Here is a 14,808-nt window from a genome sequence, read left to right as displayed (position 1 = left end):
GAGAAAAAGAGAAAAAGACTCGAGGCCGAAATGGAGAGTATGCTCCAGAGGAAGAGAGACTTCGACGAGAAAATGAAGAACTACTCGATTCCCTCGAAGACCGCGACTGCCGCCTCGAGCACCGCAGCGCCAGCCGAAGAGGTAGAGTTGCAGGAGGACTTCGAGGCCGAAGAGCCGCCGAAAACTCCAGACCCCACAGATGAAGGGGAAGAGGAGGACTTCTACCGCTCGGAGGGAGATTACCTCCGCGAGAGCTACTACTCAGAATGCTCGGCGTCCTTAGACGAAGAATGGCAGGATCTCGAGGCCGATAACCCCGAGGAACCTGTGGAGACGTATCCGTCGAGGCCTTCGCCGCCAGATGACATCGGGGCTTACTATGAAGTCGTCTAAGAAGGCTGCAACCGTCTACAATGTAAAATTGGAGGAGGAACAGACAAAGGCAGACTTCCTGCTGGAAACATTGCTCCCCTCACAGACAAAAAGCAGTTTCCTGCCCATGCTGAAGAGCGTCACTGCACAAGGAGCTGAAGCCTTCAAGGAACCGGCTACATGCAGGTCGGTGACCCCGAGGACGGAGAAGAAATACAAGTTCTCCTCCGGGGACCCCCCTTATATCCAGGGCACCGTGGCAGCGGACTCTATTATCGCGGCAACTGCCAGGAGAAGGGCTAACGTGTAAGAGCTTGCTTTCACGAGCCAGTCGTCCAGGTAGGGGTACACGTGTATACCCTCCCTTCGCAGGTGTGCGGCCACCGCCGCGAGGCATTTGGTAAAGACCCTTGGTGCTGAGTTGTCCCATCATGCCATGCACTATCCGTAGGTTCAGGGCTCTGTTGCAGTGTGGCATGAAGCCAGACTGGTCTGGGTGTACCAGGCCATCTATTACTTTAACAAGGCGATTGTCCAGTCATTTAGCAAGAATTTTGGGCTCAGCATTTAGGAAGGTGATTGGTCTATGCGGTGTATAGTCTGACCTAGGTTTGCCTTCTTTATGGATTGTGAAAATCGTGGCTATTCTCTGGTCAAGCGGTAGAGCCCCCCGTTCCCTACTTTCGATGAACATGGACCGCAGATGAGGGGCCAGTTTGTCAGGCACCAATTTGTACAGCTCGATTAGCAGGCCGTTGGGGCCCAAAGCTTTGCCTACCTGGAGGCACCTAATTGCTGTTGCAATCTCATCATTTGTGAAATCACTGTCTAAGAGTGCTCTCTCCTCAGTTTGCAGGATAGGGAGGGCAATGTCCCCGAGCTTGTATTGGGAATCCTCTTCCGTGTATGATATATACTGCTATAATGGGCTTCAAACATGTTAGCTATGGCCTGAGGGTCTGTCAGCAATAAGCCATCATTATCAACTACCTCCGCCACCAGTCTAGACGCCATATTTTTATTGTCTAGCCATGCTAGTAGCTTCCCAGCTTTGTCACCGAGATCATACACCCTACCCTAGGTTTCCTATGCAAGGTATTTTGCCCTCTCCGTTGCGCTCGTTTTGTATTCGTCTCACTTGAGCTGTAAGGCATGGATCTTTTCCTGCGTTTTTTCCCCCTTCTAGTTCCTCTTCCAGTCCGAGGATTTCACGCTTTACTACTACCAGGTCCTTTATCCTATCTTTACGTGCACCAGCTATCAGGTAAAGAGCCTGCCCTCAGATCACTGTTTTAAATGCCTCCCATAACATCTGGGAGTAGTCAACGGAGGCCTCGTTCTCCTGATGGTATTCGTCCATAGCCTGTAGCAGAGCTTTGCGTATCCCAGGGTCTCTGAGATGCCACAGGTTGATGGGGGCTACCCTGCCCTCCCCACCCGTCCCAGCGTCATATGAGCCCATATCGGGGAATAGTCGAATATGCCTCTCACCAGATGTCTAATTTCTCGAATAAATGTTAGTTGCGTTGCTGGAATGATAACATAATAAAGACGGGAAAAGCTATTGTGTGCACTCGAGTAGAACTAGTGCTGGACACTGTTGGGGTGGAATACTCTCCATGTATGTATCGGTAAGACTGAGTGTCTCTAGGAAATCAGGCAACCATCTGGCTGCTGCGCCAATGTCTTGCGGGGGATGTCTATCCAGCATACCAGAGACCACAGAGTTAAAGTGCCCTCCCATCAACAAAAGGCCCTCCGGTAGGGAGAGGAGCACCGGCCCCAGGTATTTGAACGTGCGAGATTGCAGTCCCGGTGGGACATACAGACATACAGGTGACTGCCCCTCCCACTGACCCGTGACACCAATGTAGCGCCATAGGCCATCCGCCCATGTGGATTGGCCAATGAAGAGAAGGGAGCCCCGCATCAGTATACCCACACCTCAGGAGCCGGTGGTAAAGCATGTGTGTGCCACTAGCTTGTAGGCGCATCTGTTTAGTGCCTTGCAAGTATTGCCCACCAGGTGGGTCTCCTGGAGGAGGACTATGTCTGGAGCATGTTTCCTAATGTATTGAAGCACAACACATCTCTTGATCTTGTCCCGTAACCCGTTCACATTCCAGTTCAAGAATTTAAGATTGTAGTCCCCATGCATGTGTACGTGAGTGATATGAAGTCGTCAGTTTCTCCCATATAGTGTTGCCTTCCCATGCTGATTCAAGACAAATAAAACTACATTGCTCCAATCCCAACTACCCCCCTCCCTGCCCCCCTGCACTCCGGACCTGAAACTGCCCAGGATTCCAACTTGCAGAGTGACCGGTCGCCCAAATAGGAAACTAAAAGTAGAAATGTGGGTGGTGAAATGGTGCTACATCCCCTCCCACCCCTCACAAAAAGATCAGTGTCTCTTCCGCTCCTCAAGAGGGGCAAGTCATTAGAGTCATTCAATGTCAGTTGTTATCAAGCACAGTGAGACAGTGACATCCCCCATGAATCAATATCTGAGACTGCCACCGATGCAGGGGACCATACTTTTGCATAGTAAGTTCTGATGTGCCCCTGGCATGTGATCTCTCCTTGTCCAGGCAAGGTCGCTAGTCTCCGTGGCCGGAATGATGGTCCTGGACCCCTCACCAATCCTCTAGCCAGTCTGATGCCGATTCCGGGGTATCAAAGAACCAGACCTTACCACCGGATTCCACCCGGAGGCATGCAGGGAACAGTATAGCGTACTTTAACCCCTTGTCCCGGAGCGTCTTCTTCACTGCCAGGAAGGAGCGGCGTTGCTTCTGGACCGCCTGCGTGAAGTCCGGGAAACGGGTGATCGTAGCTTTGTCATACTTGAGCGGCGGACCCGCTCGGGCATTTTGAAGAATGATGTCGCTGTAGTTCAGCACTTGTGCTAGCATCGACCGTGGGGGGAGCCCCAGGCTTCGGCCGTCCACCTGGGACCCTGTGCACCCTTTCAATCACGAACAATTTTGACAGGGCTTTAGTTTGGAGGTGGGTAAGTATAAGTTCCTCAACAAAGAGGTCTGGTGCCTGCCCCTCGCCAGCTCCAGCACTCCCAGAATGTGCACATTATTGCGGTGGGTGCATCCCTCATAATAGTCGAGCTTACCCTCAGCAAACTTCCGAAAGTACTGCAATTCACGCACCTCAGCCTGCAGGTGGGAAGTGTCGTCTACAAGGCTTGTGGCAGTGATCTCCAGTTGTTTAACCTTTTTAGGTCTCGCCTGTCGATGCGCATGCGCATCCAGCAAGCGAGACTATGGTGGCTTATCCACTCTTTATCCAACTTGCAAGGAATCGTGGCGATTCCTTGCAGTGCACGAGAAATTTAAGCTCAATGCGCATGCGCATTGAGCTTAAAAGCGCGTGCACATGCCCCCAGCCGCCTGCCTTGCCTACTCTCCCAGCTGGTGCCGCTCCACCCCCTGCGGCATCAAAGGCTTTCACGGCCGGCCGGCCATGCTTTCAGTTTCACGACCGGCCGGCCGTGTGAAGTACATTTCAAAGCCCGCTCTCCCTGCTCCGCCCCCTGCTCCGGCCGAGACGCATTTCTCCTCCCTCCTCCCCCCTCCCCACCCTCAACCCCTCACCCTCAACCCCTCACTCACCCTCACTCTCACTCATCCTCACTCAACCACCCTCAACCTCACTCATCCTCACTCAACCACCCTCAACCTCAACCCCTCACCCTCAACCCCTCACCCTCACTCACCCTCACTCACCCTCAACCCCTCCCCCTCGACCCCTCCCCCTCACCCTCACTCACCCTCAACCCCTCACCCTCAAACCCTAACTCACCCTCAACCCCTCACTCACCCTCACTCTCACTCATCCTCACTCACCCTCAAACCCTCACCCTCACTCACCCTCACTCACCCTCAACCCCTCACCCTCAACCCCTCACTCACCCTCACTCTCACTCATCCTCACTCACCCTCAACCCCTCACTCACTCACCCTCAACCCCTCACCCTCACTCACTCACCCTCAACCTCAACCCCTCACCCTCACCCTCTCGCTCATCCTCACTCACCCTCACCCTCACCCTCACTCACTCACCCTCAACCCCTCACCCTCAACCCCTCACCCTCAACCCCTCACCCTCAACCCCTCACCCTCAACCCCTCACCCTCAACCCCTCACCCTCACTCTCACTCATCCTCACTCAACCACCCTCAACCTCACTCACCCTCAACCCCTCACCCTCAACCCCTCACCCTCAACCCCTCACCCTCACTCACCCTCAACCCCTCACCCTCACTCACCCTCAACCCCTCCCCCTCGACCCCTCCCCCTCAACCCCTCACCCTCACCCTCACTCACCCTCACTCACCCTCAACCCCTCACCCTCAAACCCTAACTCACCCTCAACCCCTCCCCCTCGACCCCTCCCCCTCAACCCCTCACCCTCAACCCCTCACCCTCAAACCCTCACTCACCCTCAACCCCTCACCCTCAAACCCTCTCACCCTCAACCCCTCACCCTCAACCCCTCACTCACCCTCAACCCCTCACCCTCAACCCCTCACCCTCAAACCCTCACTCACCCTCAACCCCTCACCCTCAAACCCTCACTCACCCTCAACCCCTCACCCTCAACCCCTCACTCACCCTCACTCAGCCTCAACTACTCCCCCTTACCCTCACTCACCCAAAACCCCTCACCCTCACCCAGCCTCAACTACTCCCCCTTACCCTCACTCACCCAAAACCCCTCACCCTCACTCACCCTCACCCTCACTCAGCCTCAACTACTCCCCCTTACCCTCACTCACCCAAAACCCCTCACCCTCACTCACCCTCACCCTCACTCACCCTCAACCCCTCACCCTCACTCACCCTCAACCCCTCACCCTCACTCACCCTCACTCACCCTCACTTTCACTCACCCTCACTTTCACTCATCCTCACTCAACCACCCTCAACCTCACTCACCCTCAACCCCTCACCCTCACTCACTCACCCTCAACCCCTCCCCCTCAACCCCTCACCCTCACCCTCAACCCCTCCCCCTCGACCCCTCCCCCTCAACCCCTCACCCTCAACCTCACCCTCACCCTCACTCACCCTCTCACCCTCAACCCCTCACCCTCAAACCCTCACTCACCCTCAACCCCTCACCCTCAACCCCTCTCTCACCCTCTCTCACTCATCCTCACTCACCATCAACCCCTCACCCTCACTCACCCTCACCCTCACTCACCCTCAACCCCTCAACCCCTCACTCACCCTCACCCTCACTCACCCTCACTCACCCTCAACACCTCACCCTCAACCTCAACCCCTCACCCTCACTCACCCTCACTCACCCTCACTCACCCTCACCCTCACCCTCACACAGTGCAATAGTTCTCAGACCATTTCAGTTAGAGCTTTTAGAAATGTTTATGGCTTTTTTTATTTGTAATACTTTAGCATTGGCTACAGGAAACAAAAATGCTAAACATTTACAAAAAAACCCATAAACAATTCTAAAAGCACTAACTCTAATGGTGCGAGACCTATTGCATTTCCAATGCTTGTTGTTTATCTTCGCCATGTCTGCCCGTATCAGTGACGTCTGTGGAGAGTACGTCCATTCGTTGTTCCATAGATGACCGAACCCTAGAAATGGCCTATATGACATCTTTGAGCGTGAGTTCTGAGGGTTATTCCTCTGTTGCACCACTCGCCTTATCACTGGCCCGCTGGTCTTGGGGTGAGGCCTTTGGTAGTGTGAAGCAGTCCAGCTAATTCTGTTGGACCATTCTCGGCCCCTTCGAGCCAGACATTGTGGGTTGCTCAGGCGTTGCTCCCAGCTTCTTTTACTAGCCGCACCACCTGTGGCGCTCCCCGGTGGTGATTCGTTAGGCAGGGGACGTAACTGGTGCCTGTGTTACCAGTGTCCTCGTTTGGGGGGGGCGGAGGCTTCCAATAGCAACAGGTCTGCGCCTACGGCCCTTCAGGGTAGTCCACCAGTGTGCCCGGGGCCCCTGGCGCACCCAACCCCAGGATCTAGGCTGCAGCGATCCGCGAAGGAAGTGCAGCCCCAGCCAAGTCAGCAACGTTCCAGCTCTCAGTCGCGTTCCAGTCCTCTGGAGCTGCCTCAGTTACTCCCCATCACTTGTCCACTGTGGCACCAGGCCGGCTTGGGCAGATTCAGTTGTGCTCTTGGGGGCTTCCGCTGCTGGGACCATCCAGGATGGAGTATGCCCGTATTGTGGGCGTGGCACAGCTACAGGAAGTTAAGGCAACAAAAGCTTGTCCAGGCCAGCCACTATTAGCAGGGCATCCTCGGCTGAGGTCGTGAAAGTTTTGGGGACGAAGGAATCATTAGCTGCTAGGAAGCGCTCCACCCGCGTAGTGCAGTACGAGTGGGCGCTCTCACCGCAAGAGGGGGGCCCCAGGGGGAAAATAACCCTTCCGGCTGGGCCACCAGCTGGTGCACGACCGGGCCCGCTGTGTATTGTTACGTTGTCTGCTACTGTGGGTACGCCACTGCCTGGCTGCCGCTCTTGTGGAGGCCACAAACGCCATTTGTCAGATCTCCGGATACCATGGGCGCACCACCGCAATCACGGTGTCGGCAGAGTCAGCAGGGGCTCCGATTACAGGTCAGAGGCTCGGAGAGGGGATAAATGTGTCGGATAGTCGAGGAAAAGGGGTTTAGGATGGAGCTAGTCTATCCAGCAGCCGCCATGGCACGCTGCTTGGCCACGCCCCCTGGTTGCGTGCACTGTTGGCTCGTGGAGGGCCCTGGGTACTTGTGCAGGACATAAAAACCTTTATGCACCAGCCATGCCAATCGGTGCACATTCGGATATCTCGGTGGCGCACTAGAAGGTGGCATTGAGCATATTGTCGGGGCAGGTATTACTAAATTGGGGGACATGTACCCCAATGGAATGTTTTTATCCCTAAATTACTTCACAGCGGGGAGCCGATACAATGCCAAGGGTTTTGTCTATACCAGGCTGCGCATGGCTGTTAGGGCACTGGACCCAGGATTCCCAGAATTGCTTTAACAGTAGGAGAATCTACAGGGCTCATCACCCGGCTGTATAATGCTTCTCAAAGAGAAAAAGAGGTGTAAGGCTCTACCCCTCTTGATAAATGGAATAAGCAGTTAGATGTGCTGATGATCTGAGAGTACTGGGTAGCATGCTGTGCGCTGACTGGTCGCCTTACGGCAAATTATAATCTCTGTATAATTCACTTTAAGTTTCTGTATCAAATGTATTATACACAGATGAGGCTGAAGAGATACGGTCTGCGCGAGGACGCTAAGTGTGTGAAATGTGGCGTTGATGGGGCAGATTTTGCACATCTGCCTTGGTCATGCAATGAATTCTCAATACTGAATTCTGGATGAACGTTACCCAGACACTCACGATAATTATAGAGGATTATAAAGGAAACTGTAGAATGCTCGCCCGAGATATGCCTACTGGGTCTGGTTAAAAAAGTTTAAGCCAAGCAACAGGCATATTGTAGCAGTTACTACTTTATTGGCGAAACGCAAGGTTGCTAAACACTGGGGTGGGAGAACAGTACAAAGGTGGAAAAGTGGTTGAAAGAGCTTGTTTATTGCAAAGAACAAATGGACACTTCGGCAGAGGAGCTAATGGAGGCTTCTAGACCTAAAGACTTTTGGGCCCCGCTCACATGCTATTTGTTCGAAAACCCAGATGAGATACAGGACTAGTTTCTGAGTGAACAGCACTGTGCTGAATATAATGCTTTATTTTTACATCATACATATCAGCTGACAGTCTTGTTTTATTTGTGGAAAAACAGCACTGCATGGCACTAGTTCTGTATCTTTTGAATTTTTGTTTATGTTTGTTGTTCTTTTCTTACTCGCCTTACTTGTCATATCTGTTACGATATGTGGTATACAGTTGCGATGATATGGTACTCCAAGTGAAATTGAATGCAGAATCATACTCTAAATTTAATCACAGACATAACACATGGATTACTCCAAATGCAAATAATGTATGCAAAAAATGGCCACATTTAATATAAACAATTTCTATACAATTGTTTGCAATAAACATTCTCTCATTTATATGTTCTTTTCTGACAGTCCAAGGAGATAGGTGAAACAGATACGTGGATTAGATTTTGTAGGGTACAAACATTAAAATGTCTTTGTTCAGTCAGTCGGCCAATCTATTGATGTCCTTAACCAGCCCTACCTAGATGGTTCTGTATCTTTTTCTGCTCCTGATAAGAGTCTAGGAAGGGCTACAAGGTTAACATAGATAAATCACTATTGATGCCCTCAGTGTAAATCATGGTAATTAAAAACAAAAACACAATTTAAAGTCAGGCACAAAAGAACGAGTTACTTACACTTGTTAACTATGTATCCGTAAGAGACATAGGTTAGTTGTAGATTCCTTACCTTTGAATTTCCCCCAGATGTCAGACTGGATCCGGAGATTATTCTTAGCAGCACCCCTGAGTGTTGGTAGGTGACGTCTGTCGACTCCGCGTCCGTGGTAGTCAGGATAACGTTGCGGTGCCTAATGGATGCTGCCCCTGCATGCAGACATCAGTTATGTCAAGACTTTCCACGCCAGAAGCGCAGAGCCATGAAAGACGCTGAACAATGGTGCGCACCAACTAGGGCCCTGTAAGGGAGTCCCTATCCTTAGAAGTCCGTTCGCAGAGCAGGGAGGATGGGTGGGGCAGTAAGGAATCTACAACTAACCTATGTCTCTTACAGATAGATCGTTACCGAAGGTAAGTAACTTGCTCATCTGAAAGAGACAGTTGTAGATTCCTTACCTTAGAATAGCTACCCTAGCAATACCAACCCCGGAGGAGGGTCTGCAAACCTAAATTCAGACAAAAAAGTCATTGAGGACCGGACAGGCAAAACAGCCGTCCCTCCAACGAACTTGACTGTTTAGACAGTAATGTCTGGTGAACTTGTGCAGAGATGCCAGTGTTGCCGCCATACAGATATCAAGGAGTGGGACTCCATGTGCCAATGCAGTGGTTGATGCCGTAGCCCTAGTGGAATGAGCATGCAGCCCCACTGGAGGATCCTTCTTCACTAAAGAGCAGCAGAACTTTAAGCAAAGGACACTCCATCTAGGAATAGTATGTTTTTGAACAGCCTGACCTTTCTTGGTACCTACATATCCAATAAAGAGTGGATCATGCACCCATAAATCATTGATGGGGTCAAGGTAGAATGACATTGCACAGACGTTGGAGTCTCTCCTCCTCCTTGGAAAGGTGCTGAGGGGGAAAAAGGTGGGCAAAGTGATAGATTGTCCTACATAAAAGGGTATAACCACTTTAGGAAGAAACAAAGGCCTTGTTCTAAGCAGCACTTTGTCCAGATGCACAGAGAAGAAAGGGGGCTTGGAAGACAGAGCTTGACGCTCTCTCACCCTGCGAGCAGAGGTGATGCCACAAGGAAGACAGTTTTGAGAGTAAGTAGCCTGAGAGAACTGTTACGAAGAGGCTCTAAGGGAGCACACACAAGACAAGCGAGAACAAGATTCATGTGCCACTGGGGCATTATGAAAGGAGATGGAGGAAATAGAGGAGTAGCGCCCTCAAAGAATCATTCATTTATTTTTTGTTTGTTAAACTTTACTTCGGCTATTACAGCCATAAAAGTGCTTTAACACAGAGAAATACAAGCAGGTAAGAAAAATCAGAGGGGTAGTCCATTTGAAAATACACGCAGAATGTATGGGCTCACTTTTTAGGGAATAGGGCTATTACTATTCATCAATATAGGAAAGATTTTAAAAATATAAATTAATATCACAACTTTAAAACAGATAAAAATATCGAATTAAAAAGTGGCTAACTTATCCTTGACTAACCATCATAACATTTATTTCAACCCTATTAGTGCGGCAAGTGTATAGGTATCTATAATAAGTCTCACGTAATGCTTGCACAAAGATGAACAAACTACAAGCATCGTTAACTCTCGTTGGAGCGGTCAAGAAGATAACTGCGTTTTAACCACATTGCAAATCAAAAAACAGCAAAAACTGGGTTGGTGTCGGTTTTTAAAATCCTATAGATTTCTGTATAGTTTCTAATACTCAGGTTCCTGCACAGTTAAAGAATCTATTTACAATAGGAGACTTGAATAAGGATGGCTGATCTGGCAGCCGAAGAAAAGCGGAGATAGCAGCAAGATCGCCTTTAAGAGTGCCCAGAGCAGAACCATGCTGGGCCAAATAAACTATGTACAAGAAGACCTCTGAAAGAGGGGCAGAAAGGGGATCCACAGCCTTTGCTGTAAACCATGACACGAGCTTGTTGCATCTACAGGCGTATACCGATTTAGTGGGGGGGACGCCTGGCTGCCGAGATGAATTTACAGACTTCAGGCAGAAGTTCGGAAGCGGTCAACTGTCGCCGCTTAATCTCCACGCAAGGAGGAGGAGACTGAACAGGTGTGGGTGAAGAACCGTCCCCGGCTGCTGCGACAGAAGATCTCCCGAAGGGGCTGTCTGATTGGAGGATCGAAGGCCATGCTCAGGAGCAACAGGAGTAACAGGCTCTTTGTGCCCAGTCCAGAGCCACAAGGATAACTTGGGCCCGGTTGCGCTTGATTTTCTTGAGCACTCAGAGCAGAAGTGGTACAGCCGGAAAGGCATACAGGAGGCCACAGTTCCACTCCTGTCAAAAAGCGTCGCTGAGCGAGTGCCACCTTGGAAACTCCAGCGTGCAATACTGCTGAAATTGCGCATTCTCTTCGGTAGTGAACAGATCTAAGCAAGGCTCTTCCCACCGCTGAAAGAGACCTTGCACCATCTCCGAATGAAGACGCCATTCGTGATTGACCAAGCACCGATGGCTGAGGTAATCTACACAGGCATTCAGAGAACCACCAGGGTCATGCCCTGATTTTCCAGACATACCCAGGGCCAAACAGCTTCATGACATAAGGCCCACAACCCCACCTGCCCTGTTTGTTGCAGTACCACATGGCGGTGGTGTCGTCAGTGAACACCTGCACCACTTTCCATTTGAGAGAGGAAAGGAATGTCTTCAGTGCCAGTCGGCTCAAACGGAACTGAAGCAGGTTGATATGGAGCCCTGACTCCACCGGAGACCGGACGGCTCTGATCTCCGCCTCTGCCAGATACCCGCCCCATCCCAGGAGTGACGCATCTGTCACTACCATTGGATCTGTTTGGGGAATGGAGAGAGATCTGCCTCTGACCCATGCTTGGTTTGTTATGCACCACTGCAATTGTTGTGCAGTTCCCTCTGAGATCTGAATGTAGTCGGAAAGATTACCCTGATTTGCACCCACTGCATATCTCGTGTATGCCAGCTGGCATAATCCACCATCAGGATGCAGTTGGCCATGAGTCCCATCAGTCTCATTCTCACTGAAATCCAGGATAGAGACTGAAACAAAGGTATCATAGCCCGAACATCCCAGACTCGCTGCTAGGGAGGATAGGCCCCAAACTGCACTGTGTCCAGAACAGCTCATGAAAAGGAGCATCTGAGAGGGAGTCAGATGCGACTTCCGCACGTTTATAGTGAACCCCAGCGAGTGAAAGAGGTCACTATAGTCTGGAGGTGGGAAACTACAACCTGGGGCAAACACGCCTTCAACAGCCAGTCGTCGAGATAGTGGAAAACTGGAACCCCTGATCTACGCAGAGGAGCTGAGACCATCGCCATCACCTTCATGAACACCAGAGGGGCACCGGTAAGGTCCAAAGGGGAACACAGTGAACTGAAAGTATTCATGGCCCTCCGTGAAATATAGATGGCATCTGTGGGGTGGCAAGACAGGAATATGGAAATAGGAGTCCTGCAAGTCTAACGCCACCATCCAGTCTCCGGGGTCAAGGGCAGACAGGACCTGAGCCAACGCGAGCATTTTGAACTTCTCCTTCTGGAGGAAGCGGTTGAGGGTCCTGAGGTCCAAAATAGGACAAGGGTCATTGCTATTTCCGCTATTTTCTGGAGCACAAGAAGAACAACCAAAATCTACTCCTGGTGCAGGGACCCCCTCTATAGCCCCCTTTGTCGAAGACTGCTAAAACTTCCTGGCAGAAAAGTGTCAAATGATCCTCCGACGTGCGATCAAAAGACGGTGGCATGGAGGAAGGGGTAGTCTCGGAGGGGAGGGCGTAGCCCCTTCGGACTATTTGCAAAACCAAACTGTCCGGGCCTCCAAAAACTTTTGAGACCGCTCCTGCAAAGTTTTCGGATGCATGGCCGGCAGTCTGAGCACAACTTTGGGTCGTGATAGCGCTCCAGAGACAACAAGCACACAAGGTGTGGGTCCTTCACCAACATCATCTCATGACAGGACCCGCAAGGCTTGAAACCGGTCTGACCTTGGCACATCCCTTGCGCACCAGGAGTCGATACTCGAAAGGAAGCCTACAAAACACCGCAAATGGCTAGCCAAAAAGTGGCTAAAAGGTAGCTCTCTCTGGATCTGCACTAGGCTGGTGGGGAAAAAGAAAGAACCGACGTCAGAGCAGAGGGGCGGCGTTGAGTAGGAACAGCCAAATCATCCCAGCAACCACGACGCAGACGCTGAGTCGACCGACGCCACCTATTGATGCGCGGGGTACTGCTAAGAAAAATCTCCGGATCCAGTCTGACGCCTGGGGGAAATTCGAAGGTAAAAAAACTATAACTGTCTCTTTCAGATCACCTAAATATCTGTGAGCATGTATTACTTAGAGTTTGTCAAGATTATATGCATCCAAAGTGGCCTCATAGTTGGAGGGGGTTAAAAAAATGAAAGATGTAAGCACACATCTCATGGATGCCAAGGTAAGCAACTATGATATAACTTATTTGTAAACAGTGGTGCTCAAATGTGTGCATCTATGCACACACGCACATTTTTTTTTAAAACCCAATCCCCAATTAAAAAATAAAACTCCATCCTCCTATCATTTAAAGGCCAGTCGTAGGCTGTGTGTGGAAAGGAACACTTCCCAGTATATTAAACTACAGTTGGCACCAAGAAGACACAAGGAAGGGTTGGGACTCGAAAACTAAAAAAAAAAAAAAAAAAAAAAAAAAACAACACATTAAATAAAGCATCCTAGCTTCAGATTGGGGAATGCTCAAATAGATATTTCCATATATAGATCATGCCACCAAGGAAGAATCTTATCGACCAGATCTGGCTACCCAAGAAAAAAAAGACAAAGTTTATACTACTGCCAGGTGAGCATTACATTCGGAAGTTGCAAGACACAATATCCTTAGAAAGATGCTAACAACATTCCTCCCCCACGTCCCCAATGACACCATTGCAGAATAATCAGGAATTCACCCTGCAAATTATGTAATGGAGGGAATACTGGATGTTGGATCCTGGTAGAACTCTACCAGAGGGGTCAAACCAGTTCATTTGAAAGCTGAAAACATGCTTTTGACTTAGATGAATGAAGGTTTAAGGTATAATCCATTATGGCACTTGGTATTGCTACCAGGAAAAATAAACTATGAAGTTCATGTCTACAAATGAATGCACAAAGGGTATCATATCAAAAGTACACAAATTAGTCACATTCCCGGTGACACAATCTTTGAATAAATGGAACACATTGCTAGACAGGAATATTCAATTTAACATATGGAGAAATAATTTATTGAGATGCATCATCTAATATTAAATCAGTACGTCACAGAGAATGGTCTGTCAAGGTTGCAACAGGTTTGTGCCTATTCCCAAATAAGTTGCACAGGATATTTATATGGATGTTGGGAGTGCGGTGGAGTAGAGGGGGTACCCTAAACTTATTTGGGAGGGTGGGGGGGGGGGGGGGCACCGTAACCAACTGATCTTTTGAAAACGTATCGTAACCACAAAGTTAAAAAAAAAATTGGGTTTTTCGTTGACAGCAAACTTGGAACACAGACCACATGACTGGGAGAACGTCCCTAAAACAAAGCTGAAGTTAATATTTTAGCTTTTGGGTCTGGCGATAATGGTGTTCGCTAGACAATGGAAAATATGAACAAATATTCTCAATTGGTATGCTTAGTTGTGGGAGAGCATGGCTGTGAAGAGGCTCACAAGCTGCCTGAACCAAGATGAAAAAATGTCAGTGGTATGCAGCCAGTGTGAATGTTTAAAGTGATGCAGAGAGATTACTTGTCAGCCTAGACTCAGGGTGCTTCGCCTCTTCAATTAAGTAACGCATCAGTAAGAAAAATTAGGATGCTATCAAGGCCAAAAACTGAGAAACCAAACATTGCTTTTGCTGACTCGTGTGGATATCCACCACTATACCATGGGAAAGAGCCCTGGTCAGGGAATCGTTTTTGGGTTTTCTTTCTTCTTGATTTTAGGTTGAATCATTTAGACTCTTAGTTGATAAACAGTCTTTGTCAATTTGAAGTCAGGGTGGAAAATACTGTAAAGCAGAGATCGCATAACCAAAGAGTAAAATTTAAACAG

The 14,808-nt window shown here is 49.7% G+C and overlaps 1 protein-coding gene across 1 annotated transcript in view; it reads right to left on the bottom strand.

Moving 5' to 3' along the window:
- Positions 1 to 14,808, bottom strand: part of DNTTIP2 (deoxynucleotidyltransferase terminal interacting protein 2) — a 228,946-nt gene that overhangs the window by 91,230 nt on the left and 122,908 nt on the right. The window lies entirely within an intron of this gene.

This window comes from Lissotriton vulgaris, chromosome 5 (genome assembly GCF_964263255.1).
Source record: "Lissotriton vulgaris chromosome 5, aLisVul1.2, whole genome shotgun sequence".
NCBI classification, from domain to species: Eukaryota; Metazoa; Chordata; class Amphibia; order Caudata; family Salamandridae; genus Lissotriton; species Lissotriton vulgaris.
The sequence above is the reverse complement of the archived record's forward strand: the minus strand, read 5'-3'. Positions and strand labels throughout refer to the sequence as shown.